The sequence below is a fragment of the Choloepus didactylus genome, chromosome 8 (assembly GCF_015220235.1).
Source record: "Choloepus didactylus isolate mChoDid1 chromosome 8, mChoDid1.pri, whole genome shotgun sequence".
In the NCBI taxonomy this organism is placed as follows: Eukaryota; Metazoa; Chordata; class Mammalia; order Pilosa; family Megalonychidae; genus Choloepus; species Choloepus didactylus.
In genome coordinates, this window is record NC_051314.1 from 62729426 (window position 1) to 62743884 (window position 14459).

General features: G+C 37.7%; 1 protein-coding gene across 2 annotated transcripts in view; it reads right to left on the bottom strand.

Moving 5' to 3' along the window:
* Positions 1-14459, bottom strand: part of NUP107 (nucleoporin 107) — a 59593-nt gene that overhangs the window by 22543 nt on the left and 22591 nt on the right. The gene's annotated exons all lie outside the window — the stretch shown is intronic.

A 14459-nucleotide genomic window follows, 5' to 3' on the forward strand; every position in this document is an offset into this window, starting at 1 on the left:
CCCTGGAACAACTAAAAAAAACCAGAAACAACTAGTAAATAATCCAGAATAACTGCGGGGGGCCAAATGAGACCGTCCACTCATCATACACCAACCTGAATTGGGAGGAATGCCCGACAGCACAGCATAAAATCTGTAAGTAAAACCTGCGGATCCAAGTCGTGAGGCCCCCTCCCCCATAGCCCGAGCTGCAAAGCCTCGTGATGCCAGAGAGAAGCTCTCTCCCAGCAAGCGGGTATAGCTCAGCTGAGCTCCAACTGGGGTTTTAAGTAGCGAGTGTGAACTGCTCACTGCAGGTACGAATCCCCAAAAAACAGACAGAGGCTTTGGGTGACAACTGACCTTGGAGAGCTGGAGGGTCGCCTTGGACTAGGTCTGAAGGAGACTGTTTCTTTTTCGGCTCAGTGGAGAAAGCCCCAGCCATTACAGTTCCCAGTGCTGTGACTCAAAGAAGGGTGGAAATAGCACAAGCAGAGAGACCACTGAAATGCTAATAACCTCCCCCTAGAGGGTCTATCTTCTCTAACAAGAAATGGGTGGAGCCATTTCCATTCAGAACCAGACCCCAGAGCCTGGGGGAACATGGCCACACCTCCTCACACCAGTCAAGAATTATAGGCTAACAGGTGTCACCTGCTGGGCAGAAAAGCACAGTGACCTGAGGCATCACAGGGTGGAGCAATTTTCTAAGACACACCCACAGGGAAACCAGATACTGAATATTTCTTCCCTCTGGGACCTGAGCCTGTTCTGGTCTGGGAAAACCTGATTGGGGTAACCAAGGAAACCATGCCTAGACAACAGAAAATTACAATCTACAATAAGAAAAACAAAGTTATGGCCCAGTCAAAGGAACAAACATACCCTTCAACTGAGATACAGGAATTTAAACAACTAATGCTAAATCAATTCAAAAAGTTTAGAGAAGATATCGCAAAAGAGATAGAATCTGTAAAGAGAACACTGGGCATACATAAGGCAGAAGTCAAAAGTTCAAAAAAACAACTAGTACAATCTATGGAAATGAAAGGCACAACACAAGAGATGAAAGACACAATGGAAACATACAACAGCAGATCTCAAGAGGCAGAAGAAAACACTCAGGAAATGGGGAACAAAACCCTGAAAGCCTACACACAAAGGAGCAGATGGAGAAAAGAATGAAAAAATATGAGCAACGTCTCCGGGAACTTAAAGATGAAACAAAGTACAAGAATGTACGTATCACTGGTGTCCCAGAAGGAGAAGAGAAGGGAAAAGGGGCAGAAGCAATAATAGAGGAAATAATTAATGAAAATTTCCCATCTCTTATGAAAGACGTAAAATTACAGATCCAAGAAGCACAGCATACTCCAAACAGAATAGGTTTGAATAGGCCTACGCCAAGACACTTAATAACCAGATTATCAAATGTCAAAGACAAAGAGAGAATCCTGAAAACAGCAAGAGAAAAGCAATCCATCACATACAAAGGAAGCTTAATAAGACTATGTGTGGATCTCTCAGCAGAAACCATGGAGGCAAGAAGGAAGTGGTGTGATATATTTAAGATACTGAAAGAGGAAAACCGCCAACCAAGAATCCTGTATCCAGCAAAGCTGTCCTTCAAATATGAGGGAGAGCTCAAAATATTTTCTGACAAACAGTGAGAGACTTTGTGAACAAGACACCTGCCCTACAGGAAATACTAAAGGGAGCACAACAGAGTGATAGGAGAAGACAGGAGTGCGTGGTTTGGAACACAATTTTGGGAGATGGTAGCACAGCAATGTAAGTACACTGAACAAAGATAACTATGCATATGGTTGAGAGAGGAAGGTTGGGAGCATGTGAGACACCAGAAGAAAGGAGGAAAGATAAAGACTGGAACTGTGTAACTCGGTGAAATCTAGAGTGTTCAACAAATGTGATAAAATGTACAAAATATGTTCTTTTACGAGGGAGAACAAGCAAATGTCAACCTTGCAAGGTGTTAGAAATGGGGAGGCAGTGGGGGAGGGATGCAATCAACATAAACTAGAGACTGTAACTAACAGAATGATTGTATTATGCTTCCTTTAATGTAACAAAGGCAATATACCAAGGTAAATGCAGGTAAGAAGGGGGGATAGGGGAGGCATGTTAGACAATTGACATTGGTGGTGTTGTCTGACTCTTTACTCTGCTTTGATTTAAGGTTATTTTTCCTTTTGCTGCTTCCTAGCTGTCATTTTTCTCCCTCTTTCTTTTGCCTCTCTACCTACTTTGATTCTCCCTCCTGCCTTGTGGAAGAAATTTAGATGCCTGTATATAGATAGTGGTGAAGGTGGTGAACACATAAATACATGACCATACAGAGAATCATCGATTATTTACTTAGGATGGAATGTACGGTGTGTGAACAAAACCATTTTTTTAAAAAAAAAATGGGTTGATGACAAAACCTCAAGGGCAATATACTGAGTGAAATAAGCCAGACACATAAGGACAAATATTGCAGGGTCTCACTGATAGGAACTAATTATAATATGTAAACTCATAGACATGAAATATAAGGTACCAAAATATAGGACAAGGCTTAAGAATGGGGAGTGGTTGCTTAGTATGAGCAGAATGTTCAACTAGGATGAACTTAAATGTTTGGAAATGAACAGAGGCGTCGGTAGCAAGAAAAATAACTAACAGTGCCGAATGGTGCATGAATGAGGTAGAAAGGAGAAGCTCAGAGTCGTATATGTCACCAGAAGGAAAGTTGGAGATCAAAAGATGGGAATGCATAAAACTGAATCCTATGGTGGGCAATGTCCATGATTAACTGTACAAATATTAGAAATCTCTTCCATGAACCAGAACAAATGTATGACAATACAATTAGAAGTTAATAAAAGAGGAGCATATAGGGAAGAAATATATATGTATTGCAAACTATATACTACAGTTAGTAGTATTTCAACATTTTTTCATAAACAGTAACAAATGTACTATACCAACACTACGAGTCAACAATTGAGGGGGGTTGGTTAGGGATATGGGAGGATTCGAGTTTCCTTTTCTTTTTTTCTTTCTTCATCTTTTACTTTATTTCTTGTCTGGAGTAATGAAAAGCTTCTAAAAATTGAACAAAAATTAAGTGTGGCTATGGATGCACAGCTCTATGAGGATACCAGGGGCAACTGATTGCACACTTTGGATCTTTGGATAATTGTATGGTATCTGAACAATCCCAATAAAAATTTAAAATAAATAAATAAATAAATAAATAAATAAAAAGTACTTGGCCTTAAAGTAGTTAAACTACAACCATACACAAACATTTATAACAGGGTTGGGTAAGTTATGACACACAAATTATAAAGGATGACACAGGCAACTAGCAATGGCATTCTTTTTTTTCTTTTTTAAATAAGCAGCTTTATTTACACACGATACAATCTATCCAAAGTGTATAATCAATGGCTCTTCATATAATCACATAGTTATGCATTCACCACCACAATCAATATGAGAACATTCTCATTTCTCAAAAGAAAAGAAAAGAAAAAAAAAGGATAGAACATCTAGTCAGAAGATCAATAAGGAAGTACAGGACTTGAATGAGATACTAAACCAACTAGATCTAACAGACATATATATACAGAACACTGTACTCAACAAAAAGAGAATACACATTCTTCTCAAATACACATGGATCATTCTCCATGATAGACCATGTCCACATGTGGGGTCACAAAACAAGTCCCAAATTCAAAAATACTGAAATTACACAATGGATATTCTCTGATCTCAATGGAATGAAGCTAGAGGGAGAAATGGAAAATTCACAAATATGTGGAAATTAAACATGCTCTTATACAACCAGTGAGTTAAAGAGGAAATCACAAGTGAGAGGAGGAAATATCTTCAGGTGAAAGAAAATAAAAATACAACATACCACTACTTACAGGACGCAGCAAAGGCAATGCTGACAGGGAAGTGTATAGCTCTAAATACTTATATTATCTTAAGAAAGAAGGATTTCAAATCAGAGACCTAACCTCAAAACTGGAAGAAATGGAAAAAGGCGAACTAAACCAAAAGCAAGCAGAAGGAAGGAAATAACAATGATGAGGGCAGAGATAAATGAAATAGAAAACAAAACAAAGAAAACAACAGAGAATCGACAACTAGAATCAGAAATGAAAGGGAGGACACTACTACCTACCACAGAGAAATACAAAGGATTATAAAAAGTTACTATGAACAACTGTATGCCCACAAATTAGATGACCTAGATGAAATGAATAACTTCCTAGAAACACAAAAACTACCTACACTAACTCAAGAAGATATAGAAGATCTCCACAAATCAGTATCTAGTAAAGACATTGAATGAGTAATCAAAAAATGCCCAACAAAGAAAAGCCCAGAAAAATATGCTTCACAGGGGACTTCTACGAAACCTTCCAGGAAGATTTAACTACAATTGTGCTGTAACTCTTCAAAAAAATTGAAGAGGAGGAAACACTCCCTAACTCAATCTATAAGGCCAACATCACCACCATACCAAAGCCAGATAAACATACCACAAGAAAAGAAAGCTACAGACCAATTATCTTTTTGTAAAATTTTTTTCGTTTTTATTGAGATTGTTCATATACCACACAACTATCCAAAGAGCCAAAGTGTACAATCAATTGCCCATGGTACCATCACACAGCTGTGCATCTATCAGCACAGTTAATTTTTTTTCCAATATTTAGAACATTTTCATTACTCCAGAAAAGAAATCAAGACAAAAAAGGAAACTCCAATCCTCCCATACCCCTAACCACACCCCTCTATTACTGATTCATAGTTTTGGTATAGTACATTTGTTACTGTTGATGAAAGAATGTTAAAATACTACTAACTGTAGTATATAGTTGGCAACAGGTATATATATTTTTCCTATATGCCCCTCTATTATTATAGTTACAGTGTCATACATTTGTTCTAGTTCATGAGAGGGATTTCTAATATTTGCAGTTAATCATGGACATTGTCCACCACAAGATTCACTGTTTTATACATTCCCATCTTTTAACCTCCAGCTTTCCTTCTGGTGACATACGTGACTCTGACCTTACCCTTTCCACCACATTTACAGACCATTCAGCACTGTTAGTCGTTCTCACAATGTGCTACCATCACCTCTGTCCACTTCCAAACGTTTAAGTTCACCCTAGTTAAACATTCTGCTCATAATAAGCAACCACTCTCCATTCTTTAGCCTCATTCTATATCCTGATAACTTATATTTCATGTCTATGAGTTTACATATTCTAATTTGTTCATGTCAGTGAGACCATACAATATTAGTCCTTATGTGTCTGTCTTATTTCATTCAATATAGTGCCCTCAAGGTTTCTTCATCAACCTATTTTTTTAAGACAGTTTTGTTTACACACCATACATTCCATCCTAAGTAAACAATCATTGGTTCCCTGTATAATCATGTATTTATGTATTCAACACCATTGCCACTATCTATGTAAGGACATCTCCATTTCTTCCACAAAGGAGGAGGAAGAGTCAAAGAAGGCAGGGAGACAAAAGAAAAAGAAAAAAGTAAGAGAGAGAGAGAGAGAAAACATGACAGCTAGAAAGCAACAAAAGGAAAGATAGCATTAAACTAAAGCAGAATAAAGAATCAGACAACATAACCAATGTCAGGAGTCCCACACCCTTCCCCTATGTCCCCCCACCCCGCTCCTCCATATGCATTTAGCTTTGATAATGTTTCTGTTAATTATAGTCTCTAGTTTGCACTGATTGTATTTTACCCCCAATCCCACCCTATTTTTAACACCTTGCAATGTTGACATTCATTTGTTCTACGTCATGTAAAAATATATTTGTACCTTTTATTACAATCGTTGAGCACCCTAGGTTTCCCTGAGTTACACAGTCCCAGCCTTTATTTTTTGTCTTTTGTTCTGGTGTCCCACATGCTCCTCACCTGCCTCTTTCAACCATACTCAAAGTCATCTTTGTTCAGTGCACTTACATTGCTGTGCTACTATCTCCCAAAATTGTTTTCCAAACCTCTCACGTGTGTCTTTTCCTTTCTGTCTGCGGTGCTTCCTTTAGTGCTTCCTGTAGAGCAGGTATCTTGTTCACAAACTCGGTCATTGTCTGTTTGTTAGAGAATACTTTAAGCTCTCCCTCATATTTGAAGGACAGTTTTGCCAGATATAGGATTCTTGGTTGGTGGTTTTTCTCTTTCAGTATCTTAAATATATCACCCCAACTCATTCTTGCCTCCATGGTATCTATTGAGAAATCCGCACATAGTCTTATCAAGCTTCTTTTGTATGTGATGGATCGCTTTCCTCTTGCTGCTTTCAGGATTCTCTTTATCTTTGACGTTTGATAATCTGATTATTAAGTGTCTTGGAGTAGGCCTATTCAGATCTATGCTGTTTGGGGTACGCTGCACTTTGGATCCATAATTTTATGTCTTTCATAAGAGATGGGAAATTTTCGTTGATTATTTCCTCTATTATTGTTACTGTTCCTTTTTCCTTCTCTTCTCCTTCTGGGACACCAAGACACGTACATTCCTGCATTTCATTTTGTCCATAAGTTCCTGGAGAAATTGCTCATATTTTTCCATTCTTTTCTCTATCTGTTCTTTTGTGTGTAGGCTTTTAGGTGCATTGTTCTCCAGTTCCTATTTTCTTCTGCCTCTTGAGATCTGCTGTTGTATGTCTCCATTGTGTCTTTCATCTCTTTTGTTCCTTTCATTTCCATAGATTCTGCCAGTTGTTTTTTTTGAACTTTAGATTTCTTCCTTATGTACGCACAGTGTTTTCATTATATACTTCATCTTTTTTGCCATATCTTCCCTAAACTTTTTGAATTGATTTAGTTTTAGTTGTTTAAATTCCTGTATCTCAGTTGAAGTGTAAGTTTGTTCCTTTGACTGGGCCATAACTTCGTTTTTCTTAGTGTGGGTTGTAGTTTTCTGTTGTCTAGGCACCTGATTTCCTTGGTTACCCCAATCAGGTTTTCCCAGACCAGAGTGGGATCAGGTCTCAGCAGAAGGCAATAGTATCACGTCTCCCTGAAGGTTTGTCTTACAAGATTGGTACACCCTGTGAGGCCTCAAGTCACTGTGCTCTTCTGCCTAGCAGGTGGTACCTGTCAGCTTTTAGCTCCAGACTGCTGTTAAGGAGGTGTGGCCTGCGGCTGTTTTCCCCCAGGCTCCAGGGTCTGGTTCTGAATGGAAGGTGGGTAGCAGACCTTGGCACTACCTTCTTCCTCTTAGGGAAAATATACCCCCTAGGGTGAGGTCATTTACATTTGAATAGACTCTCTGCCTATGCTATCTCCACGCTTGTCTGATCAGAGTGCTGGGAACTGAAAATGGCTGAGGCTTTCTCCACTGAGCCGAAAAAGTACAGAAAGCCCCGTTCAGGGCAGAAAGCCCCCTTCAGAGCCAGTTCGTGGCCACTCTCTGGCTCTCCAAGGTCAGTCGTCACCCAAAGCCTCTGTCTGCTTGTTGGGGATTCATATCTTGTATTGGGCAGTCCACGTTTGTTAATTAAAACCCCAGTTGGAGCTCAGCTGAGCTATATTCACTTGCTTGGACAATGCTCCTCTCTAGCACCATGATGCTTTGCAGTTCAGGCTGTCGGGGGAGGGGGTTCCCAGCTTGGATCTGCAGTTTTTACTTACAGATTTTATGCTGCGATCTTGGGCATTCCTCCCAATTCAGGTTGGTGTATGATGACTGGACAGTCAGGTTTTCCCCCTGCAGTTATTCCAAATTATTTACTATTTGTTCCTGGTTGTTTATTAGTTGTTCCAGGGGGACAAACTAGCTTCCACTCCTCTCTATGCTGCCATCTTTCACCTCCCCAATTATCTTTTATGAATCCAGATGCAAAAATCTTCAACAAAATACTAGCAAATCAAATCCAAAAGCATGTTAAAAGAGTTCTACACCATGTTAAAAGAATTCTACACCATGATCAAGTGGGATTTATATCTGCTATGCAAGTTTGGTTCAACATAAGAAAATCAACTAATGTAATTCACCAAGTAAACAGAATGAAGAAATAAAACCACATGACCATATCAAGTGATCCAAAAAAGGCACTTGACAAAACACAACACCCTTTTTTGAGAAAAACACTCAGAACACTAGGAATAGAAGGAAACTTCCTCAACATGATAAAGGAAACCCCACAGCTAACATCCTACTTAAGGGTGAAAGACTAAGAACCTTCCCTTTGAGGTCAGGATCAAGAAAAGGATGCCCACTGTCACTACAATTGTTCAATATTGTATTGGAATTCTTGCCAGAGCAACTAGGCAAGAAAAAGAAATAAAAGGCATCCAAATTGGAAAAGAAGTAAAACTTTCTTTATTTGCAGATGATATGAACCTATATACAAAAAAATCGTGAAAAATCCACAACAAAGTTCCTAGAGCTAATAAATGAATTCAGCAAAGTGGGAAGGTACAAGATCAACACCCCCAAATCAGTAGTGTTTCTATACACAAACAGTGAATAACTGGAACAAGAAATAAAGAAAAAAATTCCATTCACATTAGCAGTGAAAAGAATCAAATACCTAGGAATAAATCTAACCAAGGTTGTAAAAGAATATGTACAAAGAAAACTATAAAGCATTACTAAAAGAAATTAAAGAAGACCTAGATGGAGGGATATTCCATGTTCATAGATTGGAAGACTGAATATCATTAAGATGTCAATACTACCTAAAGCAATTTATATTCAATGCAATCTCAACATTCCAACAACCTTCTTTGCAGAAATGGAAAAGCCAGTCATCAAATTTATATGGAAGGGAAGGGGCTCTGAATAGCTAAAGCCATCTTGAAAGAAAAGAATGAAGTTGGAGGACTCACACTTCCCTATCTTAAAACTTATTACAAAGCCATAGTAATTAATACAGAATGGTACTGAACAAAGGCAGACATATAGATCAATGGAATAGATTTGAGAGCTCAGAAATCAACGATCACTTTTATGGCCAATGGATTTTTTTTTTTATTTATTATTTATTATTTTTTTATTTCTTTTTGGCCAATGGATTTTTGACAAGGGTACCAAGTCCATTCAATTGGGAAAGAATAACATCTTCAACAAATGGTGCTGGGAAAACTGGAAGTCCATATGCAAAAGAATGAAGGTGGGCCCCTACCTTACACCATATATAAAAATGAACTCAAAATGAACCAAAGATTTTACTATAAGAGCCACAACTACAAAACTCCTAGAAGAAAGCATAGGGAAGCATTTTCAGGATCTTGTGTCGGGTGATGGTTTCTTAGACTTTATACCCAAATTAGAAGCAACAAAAGAAAAAACAGATAAAAGGGGCATCATCAAAATGAAAACTTTTTGTTCCTTAAAGCACTATATCACGGGAAAAAATATTTGGAAACCACATATCTGATAAATGATTAATATCTAAAATATATAAAGAAATCCTTCAACTTAACAACAATAAAACAAACAACACAATTAAAAAGTGAACAAACGATTGAACTGACATCTCTCCAAGGAAGATATACAAATGGCCAGAAAACACATGAAAAGATGGTCAACATCATTAGCCATCAGGGAAATGGAAATCAAAACCACAATGGGAATCCAAGATAGCTGATTATAGAGAGGCTAGGCTCATCTGTCAGCTAGGGGACTGGCATAAACTGTCCAAAATGATGTTTCTGGGGCTTGGGAGATTGGAGGGAGTCTCTGCAACACCCAGGAAAGTGTGAGACAAAAAGACAGAGAAGCAGAGGTGAGATATTGGGTCAGGTAGCCCTGACTACCGGCAACCCATTCCCCACTCCCAGGAACAAAACCTTCAGGGTGTCCAGTCCCTAGCAGGTGGGTGGCTGCAGACTGAGAGCCATAGAGGTCCACTTTCCCAAATATAGGGAAGGACACGGTATAGCACCATTCCAGCTTTTGGCTGGTGATTCTGGACTGCTGGAACATCTGGTGTCAGCCTACATAGCCTGGTGTTGCTCTGTCATTGTCTGGATCAAATAGAAGAGCAAGGAAGGCACACCTCCAGGAAGATGTCTAAAAGGCTTCTAGGTGAAGAGGGCCATATTCTGGACAGGATATGCCAGGAAAGTGCATCCTTGGGGAGTGGAATTAAAGACTTTTTGGCATCTTTACCTGACCCTCTCCCCGGGGCCCTGTGGAACTGGTGTGCACCCCCTTCATAGGTCCCTGGCTTAGCCCTGGTTGGGCAATACCAAAGAAACAAGTATCAAAGAAGAGCATTAACACAAAACCAAACAACAACAAAATATCTGACAAAAGAGAGAATCTGACCTTAAACTCACCAAAATAATCTGATGCCTAGACATAAGCAAAAAACTACAAAGCATACCAAGAAGAAGAAATATATGGCCCAAAGGAGCAAATCACAAAGTCAGAAGAGATACAGGATTTGAAACAACTAATCAAAGATGTTCAAACTCTCCTAAACCAATTCAAGGAGATGGCAAAAGACATAAAGGATATTAAGGAGACAATGGGTAAGCATAAAAAAGAATTTGAAAGCATGAAAAGAAAAATAACAGATCTTATGGGAATGAAAGACACAAAAGATAAAATTTAAAATACACTAGAGGCACACAGCAGCAGATTTGAAGAGGCAGGAGAAAGGATCAGCGAACTAGAAGACAGGGAATCTGAATTTGAAAAGAAAAAAAAAAAACAGAAAAGAACAAGAAAAGTTCAGCAGGGTCTCAGGGAATTGATTTACAACAGGAAGCACACAAATATTTGCATTGTGAGTGTACCAGAGGGAAAAGAGAAAGTAAAAAGGGCAAAAGTAATCTTTGAGGAAATAATGGCTGAATTATTTCCCAATTCTTATAAAAGACACAGATATCTATGTCCCAGAAGTGCAATGTACTCCAAACCAAATAAATCTGAACAGAACTATTCTAAGACACATACTAATCAGAATGTTAAATGACAAAGATAAAGGGGGAAATTCTGAAGGCAGCAAAAGAAAAGCAATTCATTATATACCATAGCTGCCTGATAAGACTGAGCGTTGATCTCCCACCAGAAACCATGGAGGCAAGAATGCAGGGGTATGACATATTTATGACACTGAAAGAGAAAACCTACCAGTCAAGAATTCTCTATTCAGCAACTGTCCTTCAAAAATGAGGGAGAGTTAAGATATTCATAGATAAGCAGTAGCTTAGAGAGTTTGTTAACAAGAGACCTGCCCTATAAGAAATGGTAAAGGGAGTCCTGCAGGCTGTAAGGAGGATAGGGAGGCTTGGAGGAGAGTGTAGAAATGAAGAATATCAATAAAGGTAACTAAAAGGGTAAAAAGTGAGACAAAAATAAGATATGACATATAAAAGTTAAAGGATAAAATGGTTGAAGTAAATACTGCCATTATAGTAATAACATTGAATGTTAATGGATTAAACTTCCCAATCAAAAGACACAGACTGGCAGAATGGATAAAAGAATATGAGTCACCTATATGCTATCTACAATAGACTCATTTTAGGCCAAAAGACAAACAGGTTAGAAGCAAAAGGCTGGAAAAAGATATTCCATGCAAATAGTATAAAAAAAAAAAAAAAAAAAAAAAAAAAAAAGCTGGGGTAGCTATACCAATATCAGATAAAATAAGACTTTAAATGCAAAGCTGTTATAAAAGACAAAGAAGAACATTATATACTAATAAAAGGCCAATGAATGAAGAAGAAAAGAAGAAATAACAACCATAATTATATACGCACCTAACCAGAGTGCCCCAAAATACTTTAGGCAAATGCTAGCAAAACTGAAGGGAGAAATAGAAGTACGTACAATAATAGTTGGAGACTTCAATGTACCACTCACATCAATAGACAGAACATCTAGGCAGAGAATCAATAAGGAAACAGAGAACTTGAATAATTTGATAAATGAGCTAGACCTAACAGGCACAGACAGAACACTACACCCCAAAATAGCAGGGTATACATTCCTTTTAAGTGCTCATGGATCCTTCTTTAGGATAGCCCGTATGTTGGGTCACAAAACAGGTCTTGATAAATTTTAAAAGACTGAAATTATACAAAACACCTTCTCTGATCATAAGGGAATGAAGCTGGAAAGCAACAACAGGCATGGGAGTGGAAAATGCATAAATTTATGGAGGATAAACAACACCCTCTTAAACACTCAGTGGGTCAAAGAAGAAATTGCAAGAGAAATCAGTAAATATCTTGAGATGAATGAAAATAAGAACACAACATATCAAAACTTATGGGATATAGTGAAGGCAGTGCTGAGGGAAATTTACAGCCCTAAATACCTACATTAAAAAGGAGAGCTAAAATCAAAGACCTAACTGCATATCCAGAGGAACTAGAACTAGAACAGCATGCTAATCTCAAAGCAGCTAGAAGGAAAGAAATAACAATGATCAGAGCAGAAATAAATGAAATTGAAAACAAAAAAAAAATAGAGAAAATCAACAAAACCAAAAGTAAGTTCTTTGAGAGGATCAATAAAATTGACATGCCCTTAGCTAGACTGACAAAGAAAAAAAGAAGATGCAAATAAATAAAAATAGAAATGAGAGGGGGAACATTACTACTGACCCCACAGAAATCAAAAAGATCATAAGAAGATACCATGAACAACATACGCCAACAACCTGGACAAGTTAGATGAAACGGACAATTTTCCAGAAACACCCAAACAACATATACTGATACCAGAAGGAATAGAAGACCTCAACAAACCAATCACAAGTAAAGAACTGTAAAGAAACAGTCACAAAAACTTCCCCCCAAAAAAAGTCCAGTAACAAACGACTTCACAGGTGAACTCTACCAATCATTCCAAGAAGAATTAATACCAATCCTGCTAAAACTGTTCTAAAAGACTGAAGAGGAGGGAATGCTACCTAACTCATTCTATGAGGCCAATATCACCATAACATCAAAGCCAGTTAAAGATACTACAAGAAAGGGAAATTACAGACCAATTGCTCTCATGAATACAGATACAAAAATCCTCAACAAAATATTTGCAAAATGAACCAACTGCACATTAAAAGAATTATATGCCATGATCAAGTGGGTTTTATGCCAGCTATGCAAGGGTGGTTTCAACACAAGGGTAGTAATGTAATATACCACATCAATGAATCGAAGGAAAGGAAACACACAATCATCTCGAGAAACGCAGAAAAGGCAGTGAATAAAATTCAGCATCCCTTCTTGGAAAAAAAAAAAAAAAACACTTCAAAGGACAAAAATAGAAGGAATCTTTCTCAACATGATAAACCTACAGCTAACATCATACTCAATGGTGAAAGACTGAAAGCTTCCTCATTGAGATCAGGAACAAGATAAGGATGCCCACTGTCACCACTATTATTCACATCATGCTAGAAGTTCTAGCTGGAGTGATTAGGCAAGAAAAAGAAATAAAAGGTTTTAAATTTGAAAGGAGGTAGTAAAAACTTCACTATTTGCAGATAACATGATCCTATATTTAGAAAGCCCTGAAAAAACTATGGCAAAGCTACTGGAACTAAAAAACAAGTTAAGCAAAGTGGTGGAATACAAGATCAACACACAAAAATCAATAGTGTTTCTGTACACCAGTAATGAGCTATCCAAGGTGGTAATGAAGAAAAAATTTCCATTCCCAATAGCCACTAAAAGAATCAAGTATTTAAGAACAAACTTAACCAAGGATGTAAGGGACCTGTACACAGAAAACTACAAAACATTGCTTAAAAAAAAAAAAAAAATCAAAGACCTAAACAAATGGAAGACATTCTGTGTTCATGGATTGTAAGGCTAAAGGTCATTAAGACGTCAATTCTGCCCAAATTGATTTACAGATTTTCAATGCGATACCAATCAAAATTCCAACAGCCTACCTTGCTGAAATGCAAAAGCTAATTACAAATTTATTTGGAAGGGTAAGGGACCTTGAATAGCCAAAAACATCTTGAACAAGAAGGATGAAGTGGGAGGACTCACGCTTCCTGACTTTAAAGCATATTATAAAGCCACAGTGTTCTAAACAGCATGCTACTGGCATAAAGATAGACATACTGATCAATGGAATCAAATTGAGAGTTCAGAAATAGACCCTCAGGTCTATGGTCAATTGATTCATTGATCAGTATGATCCATAACCAAAAGAATGAAAGAGGACCCTATCTCACACCCTATACAAAAATTGAATCAAAATGGATCAAAGACCTAAATATGAGAGACAGTATAATAAAACTCCTAGTAGGGAATCATCTTCAAGAACTAGTGGTAAGAGGTAGTTTCCTAGACCTTACACTCAAAGCACAAGCAATGAAAAATAGATAAATGGGAACTCCTCAAAATGGAATACTCCTATGTGTCAAAGAACTTTGTAAACAGGTAAAAAGGCAGCCCACTTAATGGAAAAAAAATTTGGAAACCACGTATCTGAT